The 23,419-nt window shown below is 44.9% G+C and overlaps 1 long non-coding RNA gene across 1 annotated transcript; it reads right to left on the bottom strand.

Annotated features, from left to right (window-relative positions):
- Positions 1-18,644: 18,644 nt before the first annotated feature.
- Positions 18,645-23,197, bottom strand: LOC147345018 (uncharacterized). The gene is made up of 2 exons (XR_015154470.1): positions 22,826-23,197; positions 18,645-19,133 (listed from the first exon to the last, which is right to left on the bottom strand). It is a non-coding gene; the product is annotated as an uncharacterized LOC147345018 (long non-coding RNA).
- Between the last annotated feature and the right edge of the window lie 222 nt (positions 23,198-23,419).

Here is a 23,419-nt window from a genome sequence, read left to right as displayed (position 1 = left end):
AAAGACCACCATTGCTGCCATGTGGAGGATGTATTCTAGGCAGGCAAAGTGAAGTCAGAAGACCAATTAGGTCATCGTTAGTGGTCCAGGCTAGAGATAATGGTAGCTTCACCAAGGAAGCCATGGAGAGGTGGGAGAAAGGGTCCTATTGGATAGGAGTTTGGGAGGTTTAGCTGAAAGAACACACTTGCGGTCATCATGGATATGCCTAGGTCCTGTGCACGCACTTTTGAATGATGGTGACACTATTTGCTGAGAGAGGCAACCAGTGAGGATGGAGCATTTTTTTTTCTTTTTGTGGGAGGTGGGAGTAAATGGTTTGCCTTGTATCAAGGTAGGTTTGAGTTTTCTCTCTGTCATTCAAATGAAGATGTTGGACAAGCAGTTGGAGATGGGCATCTGGAACAAAGGGACATATTTAAATGTGGTGATCACACCTAGGAGGAATTCAAAGCCCTGGGAGTGGATGCAAACTTTCAGAGTTGAGAAAGGAGAAGAGAATCAGCAGGGGAAGGAGGTCTGGCAGGAAGACTGAAAGAAGAGTTGGGGACAGTGACAACAGGCTTTTTAAGAAGAGAGGTCAGGAATTCCCAGTGGTCTAGTGGCTAAGACTGCGCTCCCAATGGAGGGGTCCGTGGTTCCATCCCTGGAGGGGGAACTAGATCTTGTATATTCATCAGAAGGACTGATGCTGAAGGCCACCTGATGCAAAGAACTGACATTAGAAAAGACCTCGATGCTGGGAAATATTGAAGGCAGGAGGAGGGGACAACAGATGATGAGGTTGTTGGATGGCATCACTGACTCAATGGACATGAATTGGAGCAAACTCCAGGAGATGGTGAAGGACAGGGAAGCCTGGCATGCTGCAGTCCATGGGGTCACGAAGAGTTTGACATGACTGAGCAACTGAACTCAACTGATTGATCCCGCAAGTAAGAGTTTGCATGCCATAACTAAGGATCCTGCATGCCACAACTAAAGATTCCGCATGCCACAACTTAAAAAAAAATCCCCGCAGGTGGCCTGAAGATCCCGTGTGCCACAGCTAAGACCCGATGAGAGAGAAAGAGAGGTCAAGGTAAACAAGGGCTGAGGACCATTCGTTGGCTTTAGCAAAAGACAGGGCAATGGTGATGTCTTTGCCAGAACAATTCAGGTGTTGTGGCTTGAAGAGTAAGTGGGGAGTGAAGATATGGAGAAGTTACTGCACACCTTTTCCAATAGCTTTTACTCTGAAAGAAAGCAGAGAGACAGGGTAGAAGCCAAAAGTTGATGGAGAGTTTTAGAAATAATACTCATGGTTTAAAAGATGGGAAGGACTTGAATTTATTTAAGGGCAATGGAAACGGATCATGAGGAGGGAAGACCATAAGTTTGGGGAGATTGAGAAGTCAATTGATGAAGGCTCTGAGGAAGAGAGAGGGGAAGGCTCAGGTCTTACATGGTAGGGTTAGTCTCCTATAAGGGAGGGAGAGCTCAGCCACTGAGATGGAAAGGAAGAAGCAGAGTTGATACTGGGGTGAATGTTTCATTTGATGGATTCTGTTTTTTACCAGGACCTTGAAGGAGCAGCGTCTCTTATAAGGGAAGGGGAAGGTGGGTTTTGGGTAGGGAGAGGAGGAAGACTGTAGTGTAAAATGGACTGTTACATAGAGTCATGGGCTCAATTCTAGATAGAGACTGCAGTCTAAGGGGGGTGTAATTTTTCTTCAGTTGTATTTGGCAAGTGGTGAGAGTACTCCTGATAAGTAAAACCATTGTAAAACCTCAAAGAGTCCTGTACCCAGTGGGGAAAAAGGGTGTGAAGCTAACCTGTCACGGCTGTGTTTCAAATGAATCCTTGTTCTTCCTTTTTTAAATGCTCAGAAACCATCTCTTCTAGAATCTTTCTTGGAGCAACATAAAGCACATTTGTTTGGACTCCTCTTGGGTTGTGAGGCAGGATTCTAATCTTTTTTTCCTGTCTCAGAAAATTGGCAGAAGCAAGACATATTGTCACTTCTAGGGGTGAAGGTGAGGGGAGCTTTCAAAAAGAGGAACTAGGTGGAGGGGCTGATACTGGAGGCTGAGAGAACTAGTCTCCACGTTTTTGCTACACAAAGTATGGTCTGGGGACCAGGAAGGTCAGAACTGCCCCAAGTTTGTAGAAATGCAGAATCTCAGCCCCTACCATAGACCTCAAAGAATCAAAATCTGTGTTTGAACTGAGTCCCTATATGAATCCTCAGCCATTAAAATTTGAGAAGCAGCCTAGCTGCATCACATACTGATCAGAAAAGAACTTCTGGGAATGGGACCTGAGCATTTTTAACAAACTTCCAGGTGATGCTAATGCTCCAGGTCCATGGACCACACCTTCAGTAGCATGATTCTAGACCGGGTGGGAGCTGGAGAGCGAGCACCCGACACTCCCGGCCAGGCTGAGGGACGGCAGAGTCAGGAACGTCCCTTGGAACCTGTTAGCATCCCGGCAGGGACTGCTGACCTCACAGCCCTTGAATAGCATTACAACGTATTCTGCTTTGGGGGCTGTCAGAAATAATGGGAGGACCGTTTGACAAGGGCAAATTTTCTTCTTGAGTAACTTGGGGAGTGTGGATTCACTGTAAGGCAACCCCACTTTATCCTTCCCAAATGGTAAGGCCTGATGTTTTGTCTGTCATCTAGCTCTTATCTATATTTCTATTTTCTACTAACCATTTATCTATCTTCTATTATCTATCAATTATTATCTATATCTATATATCTTCTATTCATTATCTATTATCTGTATTTATATATCTTCTAATATTTATCTTCTATTAGTACTTACTATCTATATTTATATATCTATCCTCTACTGTTTATCTATCTTCTACTTATTATCTATTAATTATCTATTGCTGTTTAGCTGCTTACTTGTGTCTGACTCTTTTGTGATCCCATAGTTAGTAGTCCGCCAGTCTTCTCTGACCATGGGATTTCCCAGGCAAGAATACTGGAGTGGGTTGCCATTTTCTTCTCCAAGGGATCCTCCTGACCTAGGTCTTGAACCCACCTCCTGCATTGGCAGGCAGATCCGTTACCACTGAGCCACCTAGGAAGCCCTAATTATCTATATCTATATATTTATCTTCTACTGTCTGGGTGTGTGTGTGTTAGTCACTCATTTGTGTCCACCTCTTTGCAACCCCATTGACTGTAGCTTGCCAGGCTCCTCTGTCCATGGAATTCTCCAGTCAAGAATACTGGAGTAGGTTGCCATTCCCTTCTCCAGGGGATCTTCCCAACCAGGGATCGAACCCGGGTCTCCCACATTGTGTGCAGATTGTTTACTGTCTGAGCCACCAGGGAAGCCCCTTTTACTCTCTATTTATCTATCAATATCTTCTGTCTATTATCTGTCTCTCTCTTGGTCTATCATTCACCTACCCACACTCCTATACACATATACAGACTATTGCTTTGCTCCTTGTTAGTGAACTTTAGCTTACTAATTGCTGCTATGTAGACTAGTCTGGTGGAGAAGGCAATGGCACCCCACTCCAGTACTCTTGCCTGGAAAATCCCATGGACGGAGGAGCCTGGTGGGCTGCAGACCATGGGGTCACTAGGAGTTGGACACGACTGAGCGACTTCACTTTCACTTTTCATTTTCATGCATTGGAGGAGGAAATGGCAACCCACTCCAGTGTTCTTGCCTGGAGAATCCCAGGGACGGGGGAGCCTGGTGGGCTGCCGTCTATGGGGTCGCACAGAGTTAGACATGACTGAAGTGACTTAGCAGCAGCAGCAGCAGACTAGTCTGGATTGGCCATACTTTGTTAAAATTTCCCATGAGGATGCAAGGCAGGGCTCTGAAGAAGGAATGAAGGAGTGTTCATTCTTCATGTGGGACAGCAATTTGCAAAGGTTAAAACCCTAGTACCATTAAGGAACACCCAGAGCATGCTCCTGGGAGGCCATAAAGCTGTGTCCTTTACTGCTATTTCCTGGATTCTTTAAGAATTTTCCATGTGGGAGAGGGTGTGGAGAAAAGGGAACACTCTTGCACTGTTTGTGGCAATGTAAATTGATACAACCACTATGGAAGACGGTATGGAGATTCCTTAAAAAACTAGAAATAAAACCACCATATAACCCAGCAATCCCACTCCTAGGCATACAGGAAACCAAAGGAAACCTGAGGGAACCAAAATTGAAAGAGAAACATGTGTCCCATTGTTCATTGCAGCACTATTTATAATAGCTAGAACATGGAAGCAACCTAGATGTCCATTGACAGATGAATGGATAAAGAAGTTGTGGTACATATACACAATGGAATATTACTCAGCATAAAATGGAACACATTTGAGTCAGTTCTAATGAGGGGGATGAACCTAGAACCTATTATACTGAGTGAAGAGAGTCAGAAAAAGAAAGATAAATACCATATTCTAAAGCACATATACGGAATCTAGAAAAATGGTACTGAAGAATTTATTTACAGGGCAACAATGGAGAAACAGACATAGAGAATAGACTTATGGACAAGGGGAGAAGGGAGGAGAGGGTGAGATGGATGGAAAGAGTAACGTGGAAACTTACACTACCGTATGTAAAATAGACAGCCAAGGGGAATTTGCTGTGTGGCTCAGGAAACTCAAACAAGGGCTCTGTATCAATCTGGAGGGGATGGATTGGGTGGGAGATGGGAGGGAGGTTCAAAAGGGAGGGGATATATGTATACCTTTGGATGATTCATGTTGAGGTTTGACAGAAAACAGCAAAATTCTGTAAAGCAATTATCCTTCAATAAAAAATAAATAAATTTTAAAAAATTTAAAAAAGAAGAATTCAAGATGTGTTTGGAAGCTGATGTCTTGAACTGAAGATTCCTGTCTTTAGACTTTGTGGAAATTCACTGCGAGTTGCTTGCAGCCGTAGTGTTCAGCTGTGAAAATCAGGGGTGCCCTCAATGACAACTGGTCCTCGTTAGCAAGCACAAATGGCCCACAAACAGCCACAGATTGGCAGCTCATGGGCTTTGCACAGTGGAAAATTGGCCCCACTGGAAGGAGCAGAGCTGTGCAGCGGCCCTGTAGTCATCTGAAGCGTCACGTCCCCACCCCCAAGCAGATGTGTGTCCTGGTGAGTCGGGTGGCATTTGCGATACAGATGGTTTGAAGCGCACAGCTGCCTGCAAGGCGTGGGTGGGTGGCGGGGCCAGAGATCTCACCCCGAGAACAGAGGGCACAGAACTGCTTCCCGGCCTTTCAGCGACTCTACTTCTGCTGGTGCTACACTCCTCCTCCAGGCTAGAAAGCTTGCCGCCAGCTCTGACACTGCTCTCGCTTTGCCCCTTCCCAGGGCTCTGGTTCTGCATGGCTTTATCTGGAGGCCAGATGTCCTTTACTAACACCGGGTCAGCCGGGACGGGGCAGCCACCTAGGGTAGGGCAGGCATGGGCGAGAGCTGACCTTGCTCCAGCACCACATCTGAGAGCATCCGTCACTCTCATTAATCCTGGAAGCATGAGCTCCCAAGAACCCATCAGTCAGGGTTGCCCAGCAGCAGGGGGCCTAAGTGGTAGCCGATATGTGGCAGGTGGGTTAGGCACGACTGCATGAGAGCCTGTGGGCCTGGCTGTGGCCGGAAGCAGACCCTGGAGAATTTGGAGGACATATAGGCTGGTTCTGAGGAAAAGGGGTCACTGGAAGCTGGGAGAAAGCAAGGATGCCCCTTTGGGCTTCCATGCAGGTTGGTATCATTGAGGAGACAGAGGCAGGGCAAATCCAGGATAGGAGCTTGGACCCAGGGTCCTAGGACTGGGAGAATGACTGTGGGCTGAGTTCCCAGGATAGTAGCACTGATATCACTGATGGCTGCCCTGACTTCTCAAGACTGACTCCAGGTGCAACAAAGCTTCAGCTTTTAGAAACGATTTAATTAATGTATTTGGCTGCACCAGCTCTTAGTTGTGGCAGGTGGGGTCTTCAGATGCGGCACTCAAACTTTTCACTGTGGCCCGTGGGATCTAGTTCCCTGAACTGGGGACCCCTGCACTGGGAGTGTGGAATCTTAGCCACTGGGCCATCAGGGAAGTCCCGAGAGCTTCTGCTTTGGTTTCACGGGGCCATTAGCCCTGAAAGCGGGGAAGCTGAGGTTGCACAGTGAAGCAGAGTCCTTCAGACCAAACCTGTTACCCAGCTCTGCTTCCTCCTCGAAAGGACCTTTGAGGTCCCCTCTCCTCCTTTCTCTTGACCTTACTCTGGTGAAGCCCTTAAAATAATGCCTGGCACATAGTAGGTGCCACGTGTATGCTCTGGCTGCTGCCCCCACTACTGCTATTATTAAGCTCCTGCTCCTTACGCTCCAATCCCTTGACACCTCCCCTTTGTTGTGGTTTCTTGTCCACAAGCATTTTCTCTCTATTCCAATTATCACCATGCCATTTTTAGCCCTCCATCATCTCTTGTCTAGAAATAGCCTTCAGTTGGCCTCCTTTGATTGGCAGTTAAGTCCCCTTTTGAGCCCTTTTCCACTCTGCCTCCAAGAGTGTTATTTTTAGAAAATGCAAATCAGACCATGTCATTTTGGTCTTACTTGCAGTAGCTCCATGTTGCCCATGGAGTGAAATTCACGTTTCATCTGACCCCACACCCTCTGCTGAACTCTCCACCTGTGTCCCTTTTGCTCCAGATACATTAGAATTCTCCTTCTTTGTCAAACTGGCCTCCACCTACATTTGCCCTTCTGCCTGAAATTAGTTAATTTTTCTCCCTCCCTCCTCCTCTCTCTCTCCTTTTCTTTCTCTCCTTCTCTCTCTGCCAAGAAAACTCTTACTCAAACTTTAAACCCCAAATTGAGTCCTCCTCTATTTTCTCAGTGCATAAGCCCAGTAGTCTTCAGTCCTTGCAGGCCAGGACAGAATTTCATTCACTGTGTGCCCCTCACGCCTGGTGTCACCCCTGCATGGGCAGGAAGGAGACGGCAAGTCTAGAAGCCCTGTCCTGCCCCTACAAGGATGTACATCTGAGAGTGAGCCAGGGAAGCTGAGGTGGAGCCAGTCATTGTGACAATGAAGGAGACCTTTCAGGGAGCACCAAACACGGATGTTTTCCAGTTCTGTTTAAAACTTCAAATGCTAGGAAACCCATGGACCAAGACTTTCAGATTGTGGGTACAGAAGAGCCGAAGTCCCTAGTTTTCAGCTTTGTAGACAGTGTGTGTGTGTGTGCTAAGTTGCTTCTGTCGTGTCTGACTCTTTGAGACCCTAAGGACTATAGCCCGCCAGGCTCCTCTGTCCATGGGATTCTCCAGGCAAGAATATTGGAATGGGTTGCCATGCCCTCCTCTAGGGGATCTTCCTGACCCAGGTATCGAATCTGAGTCTCCTGTAGCTCCTGCATTATAGGCAGATTCTTTACCACTATACCGCTGAGGAAGCCCTTGTAGGCAACATCCACTTTCAAATTTGGAACCTTCAGAGTGAGAGGTTCAGGAAAACAGATGCAGAGCAGCTCCAAGCCGCCTTGAGATGAAATAGGAGCAGCTAGGGACAGAGATATTAAGAAGAGGTGGCAGTAATACACAGAAGAACTATGCAAGAGAACTATACTAGGGCCAGACATCCTGGTGTACAAAGTCAAGTGGGCCTTAGGAAGCATCACTATGAATAAAGCTAGTGGAAGTGATGGAATTCCAGTTGAGCCATTTGAAATCCTAAAAGATGATGCTGTGAAAGTGCTACACTCAATATGCCAGCAAATTTGGAAAACTCAGCAGTGGCCAAAGGACTGGAAAAGGTCAGTTTTCATTCCAATCCCAAAGAAAGGCAATGCCAAAGAATGCTCAAAGTACCACACAACTGCACTCATCTTACATGCTAGTAAAGTCATGCTTCAAATTCTCCCAGCCAGGCTTCAACAGTGCGTGAACTGTGAACTTCCAGATGTTCAAGCTGGATGTAGAAAAGGCAGAGGAACCAGAGATCAAATTGCCATCATTGAAAAAGCAAGAGATTTCCAGAAAAACATCTACTTCTGTTTTATTGACTATGCCAAAGCCTTTGACTGTGTGGATCAAAGCAAACTGTGGAAAATTCTTCAAGATATGGGAATACCAGACCACCTGACCTGCCTCTTGAGAAATCTGCATGCAGGTCAGGAAGCAACAGTTAGAACTGGACATGGAACAACAGACTGGTTCCAAATTGGGAAAGCAATACGTCAAGGCTGTATATTGTCACCCTGCTTATTTAACCTATATACAGTGTACATCATGCGAAATGCTGGGCTGGAAGAAGCACAAGCTGGAATCAGGATTGCTGGGAGAAATATCAATAACCTCAGATATGCAGATGACACCACCCTTATGGCAGAAAGTGAAGAAGATCTAAAGAGCCTCTTGATGAAAGTGAAAGAGGAGAGTGAAAAAGTTGGCTTAAAACTCAACATTCAGAAAACTAACATCATGGCATCTGGTCCCATCACTTCATGGCAAATAGATGGGGAAGCAATGGAAACAGTGAGAGACTTTGTATTTTTGGGCTCCAAAATCACTCTAGATGGTGACTGCAGCCATGAAATTAAAAGACACTTGCTCCTTGGAAGGAAAGTTATGACCAGCCTGGACAGTTTATTAAAAAGCAGAGACATTACTTTGCCAACAAAGGTCCATCTAGTCAAAGCTATGGTTTTTCCAGTGGTCATGTATGGATATGAGAGTTGGACTATAAAGAAAGCTGAATGCAGAAGAATTGATGCTTTTGAACTGTGGTGTTGGAGAGGACTCTTGAGAGTCCCTTGGACTGCAAGGAGATCCAACCAGTCTGTCCTAAAGGAAATCAGTCCTGAATATTGACTGGAAGGACTGGTGCTGAAGCTAAAGCTCCAATACTTTGGCCACCTGATGTGAAGAACTGACTCATTGGAAAAGACCCTGGTGCTGGGAAAGATTGAGGGCAGGAGGAGAAGGGGACAACAGAGGATGAGATGGTTTGAAGGCATCACTGACTCAATGGACATGAGTTTGGGTAAAGTCTGGGAGTTGGTGATGAACAGGGAGGTCTTGTGTGCTGCAGTCCATGGGGTTGCAAAGAGTCAGACATGATTGAGTGACTGAACTAAGCTAAACTAAAGGACAGAGTTTCTGGAGTTCTCTGAGGGGAGGTTGTGAGCCCTGAAACAAAGAAAGGGCCAAGTCTGCCTGAATCAGTGTACAATGGGACACAGTGGGAATCAGCAAATAAGAGTGATGTTGGTGACCTGTTGGTAAAAGGGCTCATGCAGGGCAGAGTCTGGCTATTCCAGGCCACCAGGAACTGGTTTCTTGTCACTGTTACTGCTGCACATCCCCAGCCTTTTCAGGTGCTCATGAATTGTCTGTAATTAGACACAGTTCTATGGAAAAGGATTGACTTTGTTCTTTGTGGTGTCAGCTGGGGTGATGGAACTGGGGGCTGGAGGATCCACTCTCAGAAGGCTCTCTCACATGGCTGGAAAATTAGTGCTAGCTATCAGCTGGGAGGGCTTCCTTGGTGGCTCAAAAAGTAAAGAATCTGCCTGCAATGCGGGAGACCCGGGTTCGATCCCTGGTTTGGGAAGATCTCCTGGAGAAGGGCATGACAACCCACTTCAGTATTCTTGCCTGGAGAAGCCCATGAGCAGAGGAGCCCGGTGAGCTATAGAATACAGGGTTGAAGAGTCAGACACGACAAAAGTGACTCAGCGTGGAGCTCAGTGAGCGATGAGCCTGAGGCCTTGGTTTCCTGCCACGTGGCTCTCCCCTTGGGCTGCACAGGCTTCTGGACAGAATTCCAGGAGTGAGCATCATGAGAGAACCAGGTGAAGCAGTGTGCAGGAAAATGAAAAACAACTGGCTTCCTTGATGGAAAAGCCCTGTCTGCCATGTTTCCTGATTTTCATGATATGAATACTCCCACCATGGCCCATTTCAAGCCACTGAACACAGAGTTTGGAGGAGGGGTACACAGTGGTGTGAACCAGCTCCAGCAGGGGGTCACTTAGGGTCACTTCTGTAGAAGTCCACATACATGCGCATGTTTAGAAGAAGAAACTTAGACCCCATGTCTTCATGGGAAATGTTTTTTTTTTTTTTTTTTTGCCTGCACCGGCTCTGAGCTGTGGCATGTGGGATCTTTGATCTTCACTGTGACATGCAGGATCTTTAGTTACAGCATGTGGGACCTAGTTCCCTGACCAGGGATTGAACCCAGCTCCCTGCATTGGGAATGTGGAGTTTTAGCCACTGGACCCCAGGGAAGTCCTCATGGGAAGGATTTTGAGGTCACATTGTAAGAAGAGCTTATGGGAAGGGAGGTATTTTTGCTGCAATTTAGAAATACAATAGGCCTGAGTCTATAGATGCAAATGCTTGGAGAAGCCAGGCGGATGATGTGTTAGTGAAGGGGCCAGGTGACAAAATCAGTTGTCACGTGCCCTCAGTGTTGGGAGAACCAGGGGATGGAGGAGGCCCTGGAGAGAACCCACAATGGGAGAGACAAACACTTTTGAGCCCAGATCCAGCCCTCAGGCCTCTTGTTGGCCAGGTTAGGCTGAACAGTTTTCAACTCAGGAAAGACCAGAGGAAATAAATTAATTCTTTTATTTTGTTAAACAAAGCATATTAACTTTTAAGTCTTGGTTACAAAAAAATAACAAACTGCCTTTAGGCTATCATTAGAAATCCTCTGAAATTAGTAGACCCAAGTGACATGTGCATTCAAGATTCTGATTAGCAGTGGCTGCATGAAATGGTTCTCAGATCAGGTCTGTTTCTTCCTGAGTTTGCCTTGTATTCCAAAGGCACAGTAATTGTGAATAACACACACACACACACACACATGAATGTGTAATTGGCAGATGTCATAGTTGTTGTCGTCATTGTTCAGTCACTAAGTGATGTCTGACTCTTTGCAGCCCCATGGACTGCTGTATGCCAAGTTCCTCTGTCCTCCACTATCTTCTGGAGTTTGCTTTTAAATTCATGTCCATTGAGTCAGTGATGCCATCCAACCATCTCATCCTCCACTGCCCTCTTCTCCTTTTGCCTTCAATCTTTCCCAGCATCAGGGTCTTTTCCAATGAGTCAGCTCTTCCCATCAGGTGGCCAAAATATTGGAGCTTCAGCTTCAGCATCAGTCCTTCCAATGAATATTCAGGGTTGATTTCCTTTAGGACTCGATGTCATAGTAGGTGTTCAGTAACATTTGCTAATTGAATTAAATAGATCTGGCCTGTGTGGTGTGATTCACATTTTATTTTCCATGTGAGTCTCTGTTCCAAGGTCTCATGAGATGTCAGCCCCACGTTGGCTGATTTAGCCAACAGACATGCTTGGCTGGTGACCACGGGGGTCAGGGTGTCATTAGGATTGGAATTTAGTGTGTGATCCTATAAATCCTCTTTGTCCTTTGACATAGCACCAGGCAAGGCCTCCTGAGAAGAAGAGCCAGGCTTTGTTATCTGAAGGCTGATTAGCAAGCAGGAGGATTGTCTAAACTCTGGGCTTCCCTTCTCCCTGACGAGGATGCCTTTTGGCAAGATCTGCCCCAGCCAGAGAGAAAGGAGGGGTGGGGAGAATAGTAACATTCACAGTGGGACATTTTCATATTGGCTGGAAGCAGCTACTAAAATTAAACGTATGGATTATTTGTGGGTTTCATTATTCAGACTATTCCTGTTCCCCACTGACACAGATAATTGGAAATTGACTATACTCGCTCTTTGAAAAGATTACAGAAACACAGTGAATGATTTATGTAGCTGGATGAAAAGGAACATGGGTCTTCTGATGTTGTGAGTGTGAGTGTGCTAATAAAAGTGTTCAGTATACAGCTTTCAATTAATTGGTTACTATTTACTGGGAACTTTCTATATACCAATATTATGTTTAGGGATTGAAGAAATAGGTTGTGGTCTCTGACCTCCAGGGAAACATGATCTGCCTATGAAAAATCATATAGCATTACAATGAACCAGTCAGTGATTGAAGCCAAGAGTGAATTGCTGTTTATTTTAGGCCTACAGACCACAGAGTGCCCGATTCTTTCACAGATGTTGTCTCCTTTACTCTTCTCAATGGTCTTGTGAGACAGGGATTAGTTCCTCTATTTTATTGATGCAGATACTGAGGCTCAGAAGGTTAAGTAGACTTGGCCGTGATCCCCCAGTCAGTGGAGTCAGGATTCAGTGTCAGTACCTTTTTGATTTTACCCTGGCTGTCTTATTTGGTGTCTGTGAATCTTCAGATTCCAAGCACGTCTTTGAACATTAGGTGCTGTCACAGCTGTGCTTCGTTTCCTTTGCATGGTGGCTTGAGAAGACTTAGGTAGGAGGCATGTTGCATGAGGGGTAAGAAGGGGTGCAGGCTGGGGCTTCCAGGGGTTGGGCTGGGGATGTAGAAGAGCTGACAAGTGGTCTGTGCGAACTATAGCCACGGTGGGAAAAGTGGGCTGGATTAATCCTGCTTCGGAGAGAAAAAGCTGACCCTTGCACTGGGACTGAAGAACGGGTGGGTTGTGCAGTGGAGTAGGGGAATGGGTCAGTGGAGGGGGCATGAAGAGGTAGGTAGAGGAGCAAAAGCAAAACCTCAGAACAGAGAAAGTAAAAGACAATCGTTTTTTTTTGCTTTTGTGTTTGATTTGGGTTTTCCAGGGTTTTTTTTTTAATATTTATTTATTGACCCCAAACTGATTTATTATATTGATGAATCTGTGAAAGACTATTATTATTTTCAAAAATAAAGTTAGGGGCTTCCCTGGTGGTCCACTGGTTAAGAATCTGCCTACCAGTGCAGGGAACATGGGTTCGATTCCTGGTCCAGGAAGATCCCACGTGCTTAAGGCAAATAAGCCCGTGAGCCACAACTACTGAGCCTGCATGCCATAGAGCCTGTGCTCTGCAACAAGAGAAGCCATCGCAATGAGCAGCTTGAGCACTGAAACTGGAAAGTAGCCCCCCACTGCCACAACTAGAGAAGGCCCAAGGGCAGCAACGAAGACCCACCACAGCCAAAAAGAAAGAAATAAGTACATTTGTAAAAAGTTTCAAATAGAGTTAAATGTATGAATGGATAAAGAAAATGTGATATATATGTAAATATAGTGGAATGTTATTTAGCCATCAAGAAGAATGGCGTCCTTCCATTTGAGACAATGTGAATGGAACTTGAGCACATTATTATGCTAGGTGAAATGTCAGACAAAGCCAAACACTGTATTGTCTCACTTAATATTTGGAATCTCAAAAAAACCAAAAATGAGATTTTTCCAGGCCTTTGAGTTTGAATGTACAGAACTTTGTTGAACCAGCTCAAACACCTTTGGTGGTTCTTGTAAAGAAAGCTCACAGAATCCAAGGAAAAAAATTCCAAATAGAACCAGTCACTCTGGCTGGGAAACAGAAGACAATGGAGGTTTTGTTCTCTGTCTCTGTCCCTTCCTGGGGTCCTGTGCTGCTGGTTTGTCTGATTCTATTCCTTCTGCAGATTGACTTTTTCTGGAAAAATGTCTGCCCCGGTCCCTAAAACTATGTGACCTGTCAACTCCAGAGCTTATCACTCCTACTGGCAAAAGTTTCTATGCCTTTTACTGAAAATTCTGGTGAGAATTAGATTGAACCCATTTATCTGTCTGAGCATAGCCTTAGGTCACACTGGCTGCCTTTGGGTCACATGTCCACCCCTGGTCCTGTGAGCTGTTTCTCGAGAGAGTGGGAGGCCTGGTTCTTGCCCAGCTGTGCAGACTTACCCTTAGGGTGGCTTGGTATTATCTGCGCTGCTGTGCTATGAGCCACTTAAGGGCGGAGACCCTGAGAGCACCAGGCTTAGTGTTCACCTTGACACACCGTTTTGATGCTTTGCAAATATTCTTTCTTTTTTTCCCCTTTGCTGTCTTGTTGGAAGATACTATCCTTCAGAAAGGACTGAGAAGCCTGCATCTTAGCTATTTATTCAACTGCCATTATGGAGTGTGGTGAAGCAGAGAGGACTCAAAAATTAGTTACTGCCAGGAGGTAATGGTTTGGAGCTGTGTGCTCCTCTTATGAACAGGATCAATAGATTATTTTCATTAGAAAAACAAGATGAAAAAAATCCCAGAGAAGCAGAACAGCTGCAGCCTGGGATATGTCCTCTAGATAGAATTTAACTATATGTCGACTCAGGCCCCTGTAAGTGTGACAGAGTAATAAACTCTTAATTGGAATATCTTGGAGGGTGGCCAGTCTGAGTGAGTGAAAATTGTGAAATTATGACAAGTGCTTAGCCAAATACAAGGCCCGCTTTAATGACTAGATAAGAATCAGTGATAAGCACAGTGTTTACATGAAAATGATGCTGATAAAGTGATCGCCAAATATCCAGAATTAATTTTCCTAAGTAGATTAAACATCCCCCTTCCAATTTTTGTGAGCATTGATAAGTCAATTCGCAAACGTATTTCTAAAATCACTACAAATCCCAAATGAACTGATTCTGAAGGTAGATTTTACTGGTTTAAAAAACATATATTTACTACCAACTTATAAATTTATAATTGCTGCTAAAAATGGCACTACATTTTAACTGTTTTCTTGGGGAAAACTATTATACAGAGGCTGCATGTAATTGTGTGTAAATCACTTATGTTCTGCTAAGGTGGGTATTTGTCTGAGGAGGCCTTACAAATAGCTGTGAAAAGAAGAGAAGTGAAAGGCAAAGGAGAAAAGGAAAGATATACCCATTTGAATGCAGAGTTCCAAAGAATAGCAAGGAGAGATAGGAAAGCCTTTCTCAGTGATCAATGCAAAGAAATAGAGGAAAATAGAGTGGGAAAGACTATAGATCTCTTCAAGAAAATTAGAGATATCAAGGAAACATTTCATGCAAAGATGAATAAAAGATGCATGCAAAGATGAAATAAAGGACAGAAGTCGTATGGACCCTAACAGAAGCAGAAGATATGAAGAAGAGGTGGCAAGAATACACAGAAGAACTACACAAAAAATATTTTCATGACCCAGATAATCATGATGGTGTGATCACTCACCTAGGGCCAGACATCCTGGAATGTGAAGTCAAGTGGGCCTTAGGAAGCATCACTATGAACAAAGCTAGTGGAGGTGATGGAATTCCAGTTGAGCTATTTCAAATCCTAAAAGATGATGCTGTGAATACACTCAATATGCCAGCAAATTTGGAAAACTCACCAGTGGCCACAGGACTGGAAAAGGTCAGTTTTCATTCCAATCCCAAAGAAAGGCAATGCCAAAGAATGCTCAAACTTCCACACAACTGCACTCATCTTACATGCTAGTAAAGTAATGCTCAAAATTCTCCAAGCCAGGCTTCAACAGTAGGTGAACCGTGAACTTCCAGATGTTCAAACTGGTTTTAGAAAAGACAGAGGAACCAGAGATCAAAATGCCAACGTCTGTTGGATCATCGAAAAAGCAAGAGTTCCAGAAAAATATCTACTTCTGCTTTATTGACTATGCCAAAGCCTTTGACTGTGTGGATCAAAGCAAACTGTGGAAAATTCTTCAAGGGATGGGAATACCAGACCACCTGACCTGCCTCTTGAAAAATCTGTGTGCAGGTCAGGAAGCAACAGTTAGAACTGTACATGGAACAACAGACTGGTTCCAAATTGGGAAAGCAATGTCAAGGCTGTATATTGTCACCCTGCTTATTTAACTTATATGCAGAGTACATCATGAGAAACTCTGGGCTGGATGAAGCACAAGCCAGAATCAAGATTTCCAGGAGAAATATCAATAACCTCAGATACAAAGATGACACCACCCTTATGGCAGAAAGCGAAGAAGAACTAAAAAGCCTCTTGATGAAAGTGAAAGTGGAGAGTGAAAAAATTGTCTTAAAACTCAACATTCAGAAAACTAAGATCATGGCATCTGGTCCCATCACTTCGTGGCAAATAGATGGGGAAACAATGGAAACAGTGAGAGACTTTATGTTTTGGGGCTCCAAAATCACTCTAGATGGTGACTTGCAGCCGTGAAATTAAAAAACGCTTGCTCCTTGGAAGAAAAGCTACGACCAACCTAGACAGTATATTTAAAAACAGAGACATTACTTTGCTGACAAAGGTTCATCTAGTCAAAGCTATTGTTTTTCCAGTAGTCATATATGGATGTGAGAGTTGAACTATAAAGAAAGCTGAGCGCTGAAGAATTGATACTTTTGAACTGTGGTGTTGGGGAAGACTCTTGAGAGTCCCTTGGACTGATCCAACCAGTCCATCCTAAAGGAAATCAGTCCTGAATATTCATTGGAAGGACTGGTGCTGAAGCTAAAGCTCCAATACTTTGGCCACGTGATGCGAAGAACTGACTCATTGGAAAAGATCCTGATGCTGGGGAAGATTGAAGGCGGGAGGAAAAGGGGACGACAGAGGCTGAGATGGTTGGATGGCATCACTGACTCGATGGACATGAGTTTGAGTAAACTCTGGGAGTTAGTGATGGACAGGGAAGTCTGGCGTGCTGCAGTCCATGGGGTCGCAAAGAGTTGGACAAGACTAAGTGACTGAACTGACTGAACTGAACTGAAGGTGGGATTTATGCACTGTTTGTATTTGTTCCAGATAAAGAGGTATTATTAGGTGGGAAATAGAAGGGAATAGGGTTCTGGAAATCAAAATTCTGATCTGTGGGAAAGGCAGCTAGAACAATCTTTCATCTTGCGTACTCTTCTGGAATGTGTCTGTCCTACTCCATCAAGCAGTGGAGAGTCTCCACCCCTTCGACTCATAGTGGCCCTGTGACAGTGGTGACAAATGGAGTACAGTGGAACTGACTCTGTGCTACTTCTAGGCTTTGCTCTTTGTTGGCTCAGCAGCTTTCGGTTACTCCCTCTTGGGAGCCAGCCACCATAGAATTGTGTCTTAAGGTCTCTGGTATCCAGTGGCTAAGACTCCATACTCCCAATGCAGGGGGCATAGGTTTGTTCCCTGGTCAGGGAACTAGATCCCACATGTTGTAATCCAGCACAAGCAAAGAAAGCAAACTCACCCTTCCTCTGCCTTTTTGTTCTATTCCGGCTCCTTGACAGACTGGATGATGGCCGCCTGCATTGGTGAGGGTGATCTTCTTTACTCAGCCCACCGACTCAAATGCTAACTTCTTCCAGAAACATTCACACAGACACAGCCAGAAATAATGTTTTCCTAGCTCCCAGAGCATCCCTTAGCTCAGTCACATAAAATTAACCATCACAGCACCTTAAATTGCTCAGTTACAGCCTGGAGGATACCTGGTTTAGTGAGTGTGAAAAGTGAAAAGATTTTAGTCGACTAAAAGCTGAGTGTGCATTAATGTCTTGAGAAAGTTGCCAAAGAGAAAGAAAAGAAAAACACAATATAATGACTTTTATTAGGATCAGTAGAGGCAAATAGGCTGGCTTGAACCAGGTGAGGGGTCTACTCTGCCTGCCTGCATGGGTCACATCAGCCTTGAAACATTGCGCTCGGTTCTGAGCATGGCTCAGAGCCAGACCTGACACCTTGGGGCGTGAATGAAAAAGGGTGTTCCTGCAGGCTTCTCCCACTCGTTGGAGGGTTCTAGGAACCCAGATCCCAGCCTAGCATAAAAGGAATTCATTCATTCATTCAGTACTTATTCTCTGAAAAGCACAGGAATATGTCCAGAGGTAAACCTATAGACACTTTGAAGCTGTTGAAGGAGGAAACAGACAGAACAGGCTCCATCTTGAAAGCAGGACTCCATCTTGGACCGGGCCATGGACTTTGAGCTCTATGCCCAGTATCTATGGAAACGACGCACCATCTGGAAAACCAGACCCCCGAGATGGAAGAGCCCCAGGGCTCATATCTAGACTCTCCATTGCATAAAAGAATACTGTAACCAAATAGAATCATAAATTCTCTTATGCTTATTGGGTTATGAACACAAGCCTATTGATAATTGTCCACTGTTAACTACCTAGGCTTAAGGCATATGAATCATGGGTTAACTTTGGTTGTATCTTTCTTTTCTTTTGTTCAGACTAGTTTCAGAGAGTTTGGGGAGGTGGGTTTGAGCACGTACACTTAGGGTATATAAGTTTTTCACAGAAACTGGTTGGGGTCCTTGGCTAAGAGGAGACTCCGCCTTGGGCCCGCTGGCATAATAAACTACACTCCACTATCTGCATTGTCCTTCTGAGTGAGTGTTTCCCGGAACGCATGGCTACAACACTGTGGAAGCTGAAGCTTCCAACTCTTCTCTCGCTTGAGTCTCTTCTAAGGCCTTGATGAGGTCTGGATTGCAATGCATCCCCACGGTTGTATGTTTCTGCTAAATTTGTAAACCTGAGCTATTATAATGGGATTGATTAAGAGTCCTGCCTCTTTCATCTCTGACCTCCCTCCCTTTCATGATATTATGCTTCCTTCCACTTGAGTTGGGTGTCACTGGAGGGGTGGTCATCATTTTGTTTTTTAACCATCTGTAGGGGAAATTGAGGTGGTATGCATTTTCAACTGAGTTTAGAGGTATGGATAGATGTAGTTTGCTCATTTATAAGCATAGTCAGCTTCTTGCCTTCCTTATGTAGGTATGGCTTCCAGGAATACTCTTAACCTCCATGGTATTGATTTACCTGGTATCATGACACAACGGTACTGTCAACTGAAAAAAATAGTCACAACCTGGAAATTGAGAGTTATGTTTTATTTGGTGGGAATGTTTAGGACTTCAAACCTATGAGACAGCATCTCAAGTAACCCTGAGGAACTGCAGTCAGCAGTCGGTGGAAGGAGTCAGGTTATATAGAAGTTTGCAACAAAGCGGGCAGGTAGTCTGAACATTAAAGATTACTATTAATCAAGGAAAACCAGATATCTCAAGTTAAGGAATTTAGTGCTCTTCTGTGCACAGGAAGATTCAAGTGTCCTGGCTTATTGAAATCACTCCTTTCATACGCATCTCAGCTATCTGGGGCTAGCATCCTCCTTGGATTTTCAGGCAGGCAGCCTGCAGCCAACAGTTGCTGGATCGCAGACATTATCTTCTCTTTGGGATGCCCTTGGGGCTCAGAAATGCACATTTGGAGGCCTGAAATTGCTGATGGCTGTGACATCCTTCTTTACTGATATGGCAGGAAATACTCCATTTCACAGGACAAGACCAGAAGTCAATCAGATCCTACAGAACCCAGAACCAGAAACAAGTAAGAAATGGGGAAGAAAAAAGATTTGAAATGTACAAAGTCATAACCTAGTCTGGGGAAAATTCAAGTATCAGACAGGTAAAATTGTTAGCAAAGGGTTGATCGCTCTCCATGCTTAGACAAAATGGAGTTCCTTCCTGTAAAATAAAACTCACCACACTCCTGCAATGAGGACATTTATGACACATTGGTAAATTTTGTTGTTGTTCAGTTGCTCAGTCGTGTCTGACTCTTTGCGACCCTATGGACTGTGGCATGCCAGGTTCCCTGTCCTTTACCATCTCCTGGAGCTTGCTCAAACTCATGTCCATCGAGTCGGTGATACCGTCCAACCATCTCATCCTCTGCCGTCTCCTTCTCTTCCTGTTTTTGGTCTTTTCCAGCATCAGGGTCTTTTCTAATGAGTCAGCTCTTCAAGTCAGGTGGCCAAAGTATTGGAACCTCAGATTCAGCATCAGTCCTTCCAATGAATATTTAGGATTGATTTCCTTTAGGATTGATTTATTTACATTGGTAAATAAGGGTCATCAAATCAAGGGTATTTAAGATATATCTCTGAACAAGAACACTTGTGATGTCCCCAAATCTTACAGCTATTATAGGAAATAACTTGATAAATGTAACATTCCCATTGACAAGTTGTGATGCTCAAATAAACCTTTCAAAACTCTTGATAACACAAAACAAGTCTTGGTCAACCATGCTGCTGCTGCTGCTATGTCACTTCAGTCGTGTCCGACTTTATGCGACCCCAGAGACGGCAGCCCACCAGGCTCCCCCGTCTCTGGGATTCTCCAGGCAAGAACACTGGAGCGGGTTGCCATTTTCTTCTCCAATGCATGAAAGTGAAAAGTGAAAGTGAAGTCACTCAGTTGTGTCGGACCCTCAGCGACCCCATGGACTGCAGCCTTCCAGGCTCCTCCATCCATGGGATTTTCCAAGCAAGAGTACTGGAGTGGGGTGCTATTGCCTTCTCCGTTGGTCGACCATTCTCACTATCTAAAAAGGTATAACAAAGTTTTTATCATATGAAAAAGAAATCAAAGATTATGCAGTTTAAAAATTGGTGGTTAAAAAAATTTTACAGAGAGGTATTAGGCAGTTGGGGCTTCTCTGGTGGCATAGATTGTAAAAATCTGCCTGCAATGTAGGAGACCAACATTCAATACCTGGGTCAGGAAGATCCCCTGGAGAAGGGAATGGCTACCCACTCTAGTATTCTTGCCTGGAGAATTCCATGGAAAGAGGAGCCTGGTGGGCTACAGTCCATGGGGTCACAAATACTTTTGCACTTTTTCACTATCAGGCAAAATACTTTTGCACTTTTTCACTATGAGGAAAAAAATATGTTATTTTTTGGGCTTTGTTATATTTATCAGTTTTTAAAATTTGCATTTTGTTGTGAGTTTCTTCTTCATTCTAAAAAATATTCATTTTTTTACTCAATCTAGTGTTTATAATTTTACTGGTTTCCTTCAAGAAGTTCCCCCTGAGTCATATAAACTACAGGATTCCAAAAACTTATATTCATCCTGGCTGGGTTTCAGAGAAATTCAAATATGAGTGTGGCCAGTGTCTGGCCAAAGAACTTGTTGTAAAAGAGGGGAGATGAGACAAGTTCATCCAAGAAGAATGTCCTGGGGGACATGACAGGGGCCTCAGAAGAAATGTTCATCAGTTTCTCTGAGGGTTTGGGGCTCTCTGGGGACACCTTCACCGAGATCTCAGCTTTCCAGTCTGCCCTTCTCCTTGCATTCACAATTCTCTTCCTAAAAGGGAAATTCCTTTTATAAAGCAGTCAGCCTTCCCCATGCAAGTCACACGCCCAGAACTGGAGCACGGGTATCTCTCTTGTACTGCTGTCTTGGCCTAGAATGTCCTTCCCCTTAAGTGACTTAGGAGGCGAGTCATCAACAGTGTCTTCGTCAGTGGCGCCCTTGCTCACTGGCTACCTGACCTTGACCAGGTCATTGACATTCCCTCCCCTCTACAGTCCAGAGTTAAAATGTCAACTTCAAGGGCAATTGAAAAACTACTAAATGAGTTAATGTATGTAAAACATTGATCAACTGTAAGCTCTGAACAAATGTTTAATGTTATTACTCCCCATCCTTCAAAGCCCAATTCAAATATTACCTTTGTATTGAAATGCTACCTTTACAAAGACTCCCCCCACCCCTGCCACCCCATTGACCATTCCTCACTCTGTGTACACTTGTCTGTTTTTGCATGTATTTCCTTTGTTCTTTTACGAGTGCTAAGCCAGTCACTTATTTAGTCATTCACTCTTTTATTTCATACATATTTATCGAGCTCCCCTCCATTCCAGACGTCAGTTTGTTCCCTCACTGCATTTGCAAACTGGGCACAGGCTGTCTTATTCTGCATTGTGTTCCCATCAGCACTTAACTCATTACCTTGGCACTCAGTAAAGACTCAGTGATGGCTGCTTTTCTGGGGTGACCAGTGGGGACAAATATTCTCAGCCCTATTTCCTCTAAGGCAGGAGGAATGGCTGCAGGCTGGCTAGACATTAGAATCATTGGGAAAGAGCCTCAAAAGAAGTGGGGATGCCTGCACCCCACCCCCAGGCATTCTGCTTTAATTAGCCTGGAGTGAGGCCTGGACACTGAGTTATTTTTAAAGCCCCACAGGTGATTCCAATGGGCAGTAGTGTTTGCTAACCACTGCTCCAAGATAGGGGCTTCGCAAGTGACACAGTGGTAAAGAATCTGTCTGCCAATGCAGGAGATGCAGGAGACTCTGGTTCAATCTCTAGGTTGGGAAGAGCCTCTGGAGTAGAGAATGGCAACCCACTCCAGTATTCTTGCCTGGAAAATCCCATGGACAGAGGAGCCTGGTGGGCTACAGCCCATAGGGTTGCAAAAGAGTTGGACACGACTGAGCATGCACCCTCCAAGATAATCTTCTTTGATGACTGAGAACTGCCTTTAGTTCACTGGTCCGTCATGAGGAAGACTCTGGGGTCACAAACCCTACTTGATAACCTAGTGCCTGGATCTTTTGAGGTCATGTGCAGTTTTAACGCACCTGCCAAAGGCCAGGTCAGATACACTGCCGAAAGCTTTCTAGATCCTTTACTCTGTTACTTCATTGAAGTGAATTGTCAGGTAGGTCAGGGCCATGTGGCTTTGCCAGGACCACATTCTCCCCTGTTCCTCACCTTTCTACAATCTTCTGCTTTCCCCCACCAAGGACTGAAAAACAAAAGGACTCTCAACCACCCACGCAAGGACTAAAAAAGATCCAGAGTCCCCTCGCGCCCTGACACCCCCATTTCTTCATTTCCTTTCACCTTCCTACGTCCCTAATCGAATTTTTACACTTCATTTATATGTTGTTAGTCAGCTCATCCTTGTGTTTTCTTTCTCTTCTCTCCTTGAACAGCTTCCCCTCGGGGTCTACCACCTGTGATTATGCCTCCCAAGCAGCCGAGCTGAGCAGTATTTAATAACAGGGGTGCTCCCCTGACAGCGGTTTTGATAAAGGTGGTGGGGAAGCATCTTTCTTTCAGGGCTGCACTCAGAGAGAAAGCCTCGCCAGGTATCACAATCTAAGATGCTCCAGGCTCCACCTGTAATTACACCTTCTCCACCTCACCTATCCACCTCCCTTTCAGAGAAAAACTATAGCAGGTGACACTCACCTCCCCAGTGGGCGAGGCGCTGACGCCTCAAAGTGGAGCCGGCAGGAGTTCAGTAGGGAAATAGAATGCATATTCCATTTTTTATCTGCGCTGCGGGTGCTGTCAATACCAGAAGAGGACTCCTGGCTGCCCTCGGAAAGATCACTCACTCGGGCGGTAAAAACAACAACCTTTACGTTTTTAGGGAAGCTTGTTTCCAAAAGAAATTCTGCCTCCATTACAGGCCGTTTTAGACCCTAAGCGATATGTTTGCACTTCCACAAGAATGTTTACCGTTCTCTGCGGGGAACTGAGGCCAGCCCGGGCTGCTCGGAGTTAGTGACTGTGATCAAAGCTCACGACTTCAGCTCAGGGAACCAACAGTTAGGTTTTGGAGTGGAATTTCAAGTCACTAATTGGCTCTGCAGGTGCCTTTGTTTTTGCTTTCCACTCCCTAAGTGCCCGTGTCTGTCTTGGGCTGGCCTCCCTGGGTGCTAGAGAATTCTAAACAAGCAGAGGCCCACAGAGCGTCCCAGGAAGGTGCCATCTGTCCGTCAACTGAAGGTGAGTGTCAAGAGTCTTTCGGAGAGTCTTTTGTTGCTTTAATTTGCACTT

The sequence above is a fragment of the Bos grunniens genome, chromosome 25 (genome assembly GCF_055505025.1).
Source record: "Bos grunniens cultivar Pamir isolate PY7600 chromosome 25, Bosgru_T2T1.0, whole genome shotgun sequence".
Taxonomy (NCBI): Eukaryota; Metazoa; Chordata; class Mammalia; order Artiodactyla; family Bovidae; genus Bos; species Bos grunniens.
The sequence above is the reverse complement of the archived record's forward strand: the minus strand, read 5'-3'. Positions and strand labels throughout refer to the sequence as shown.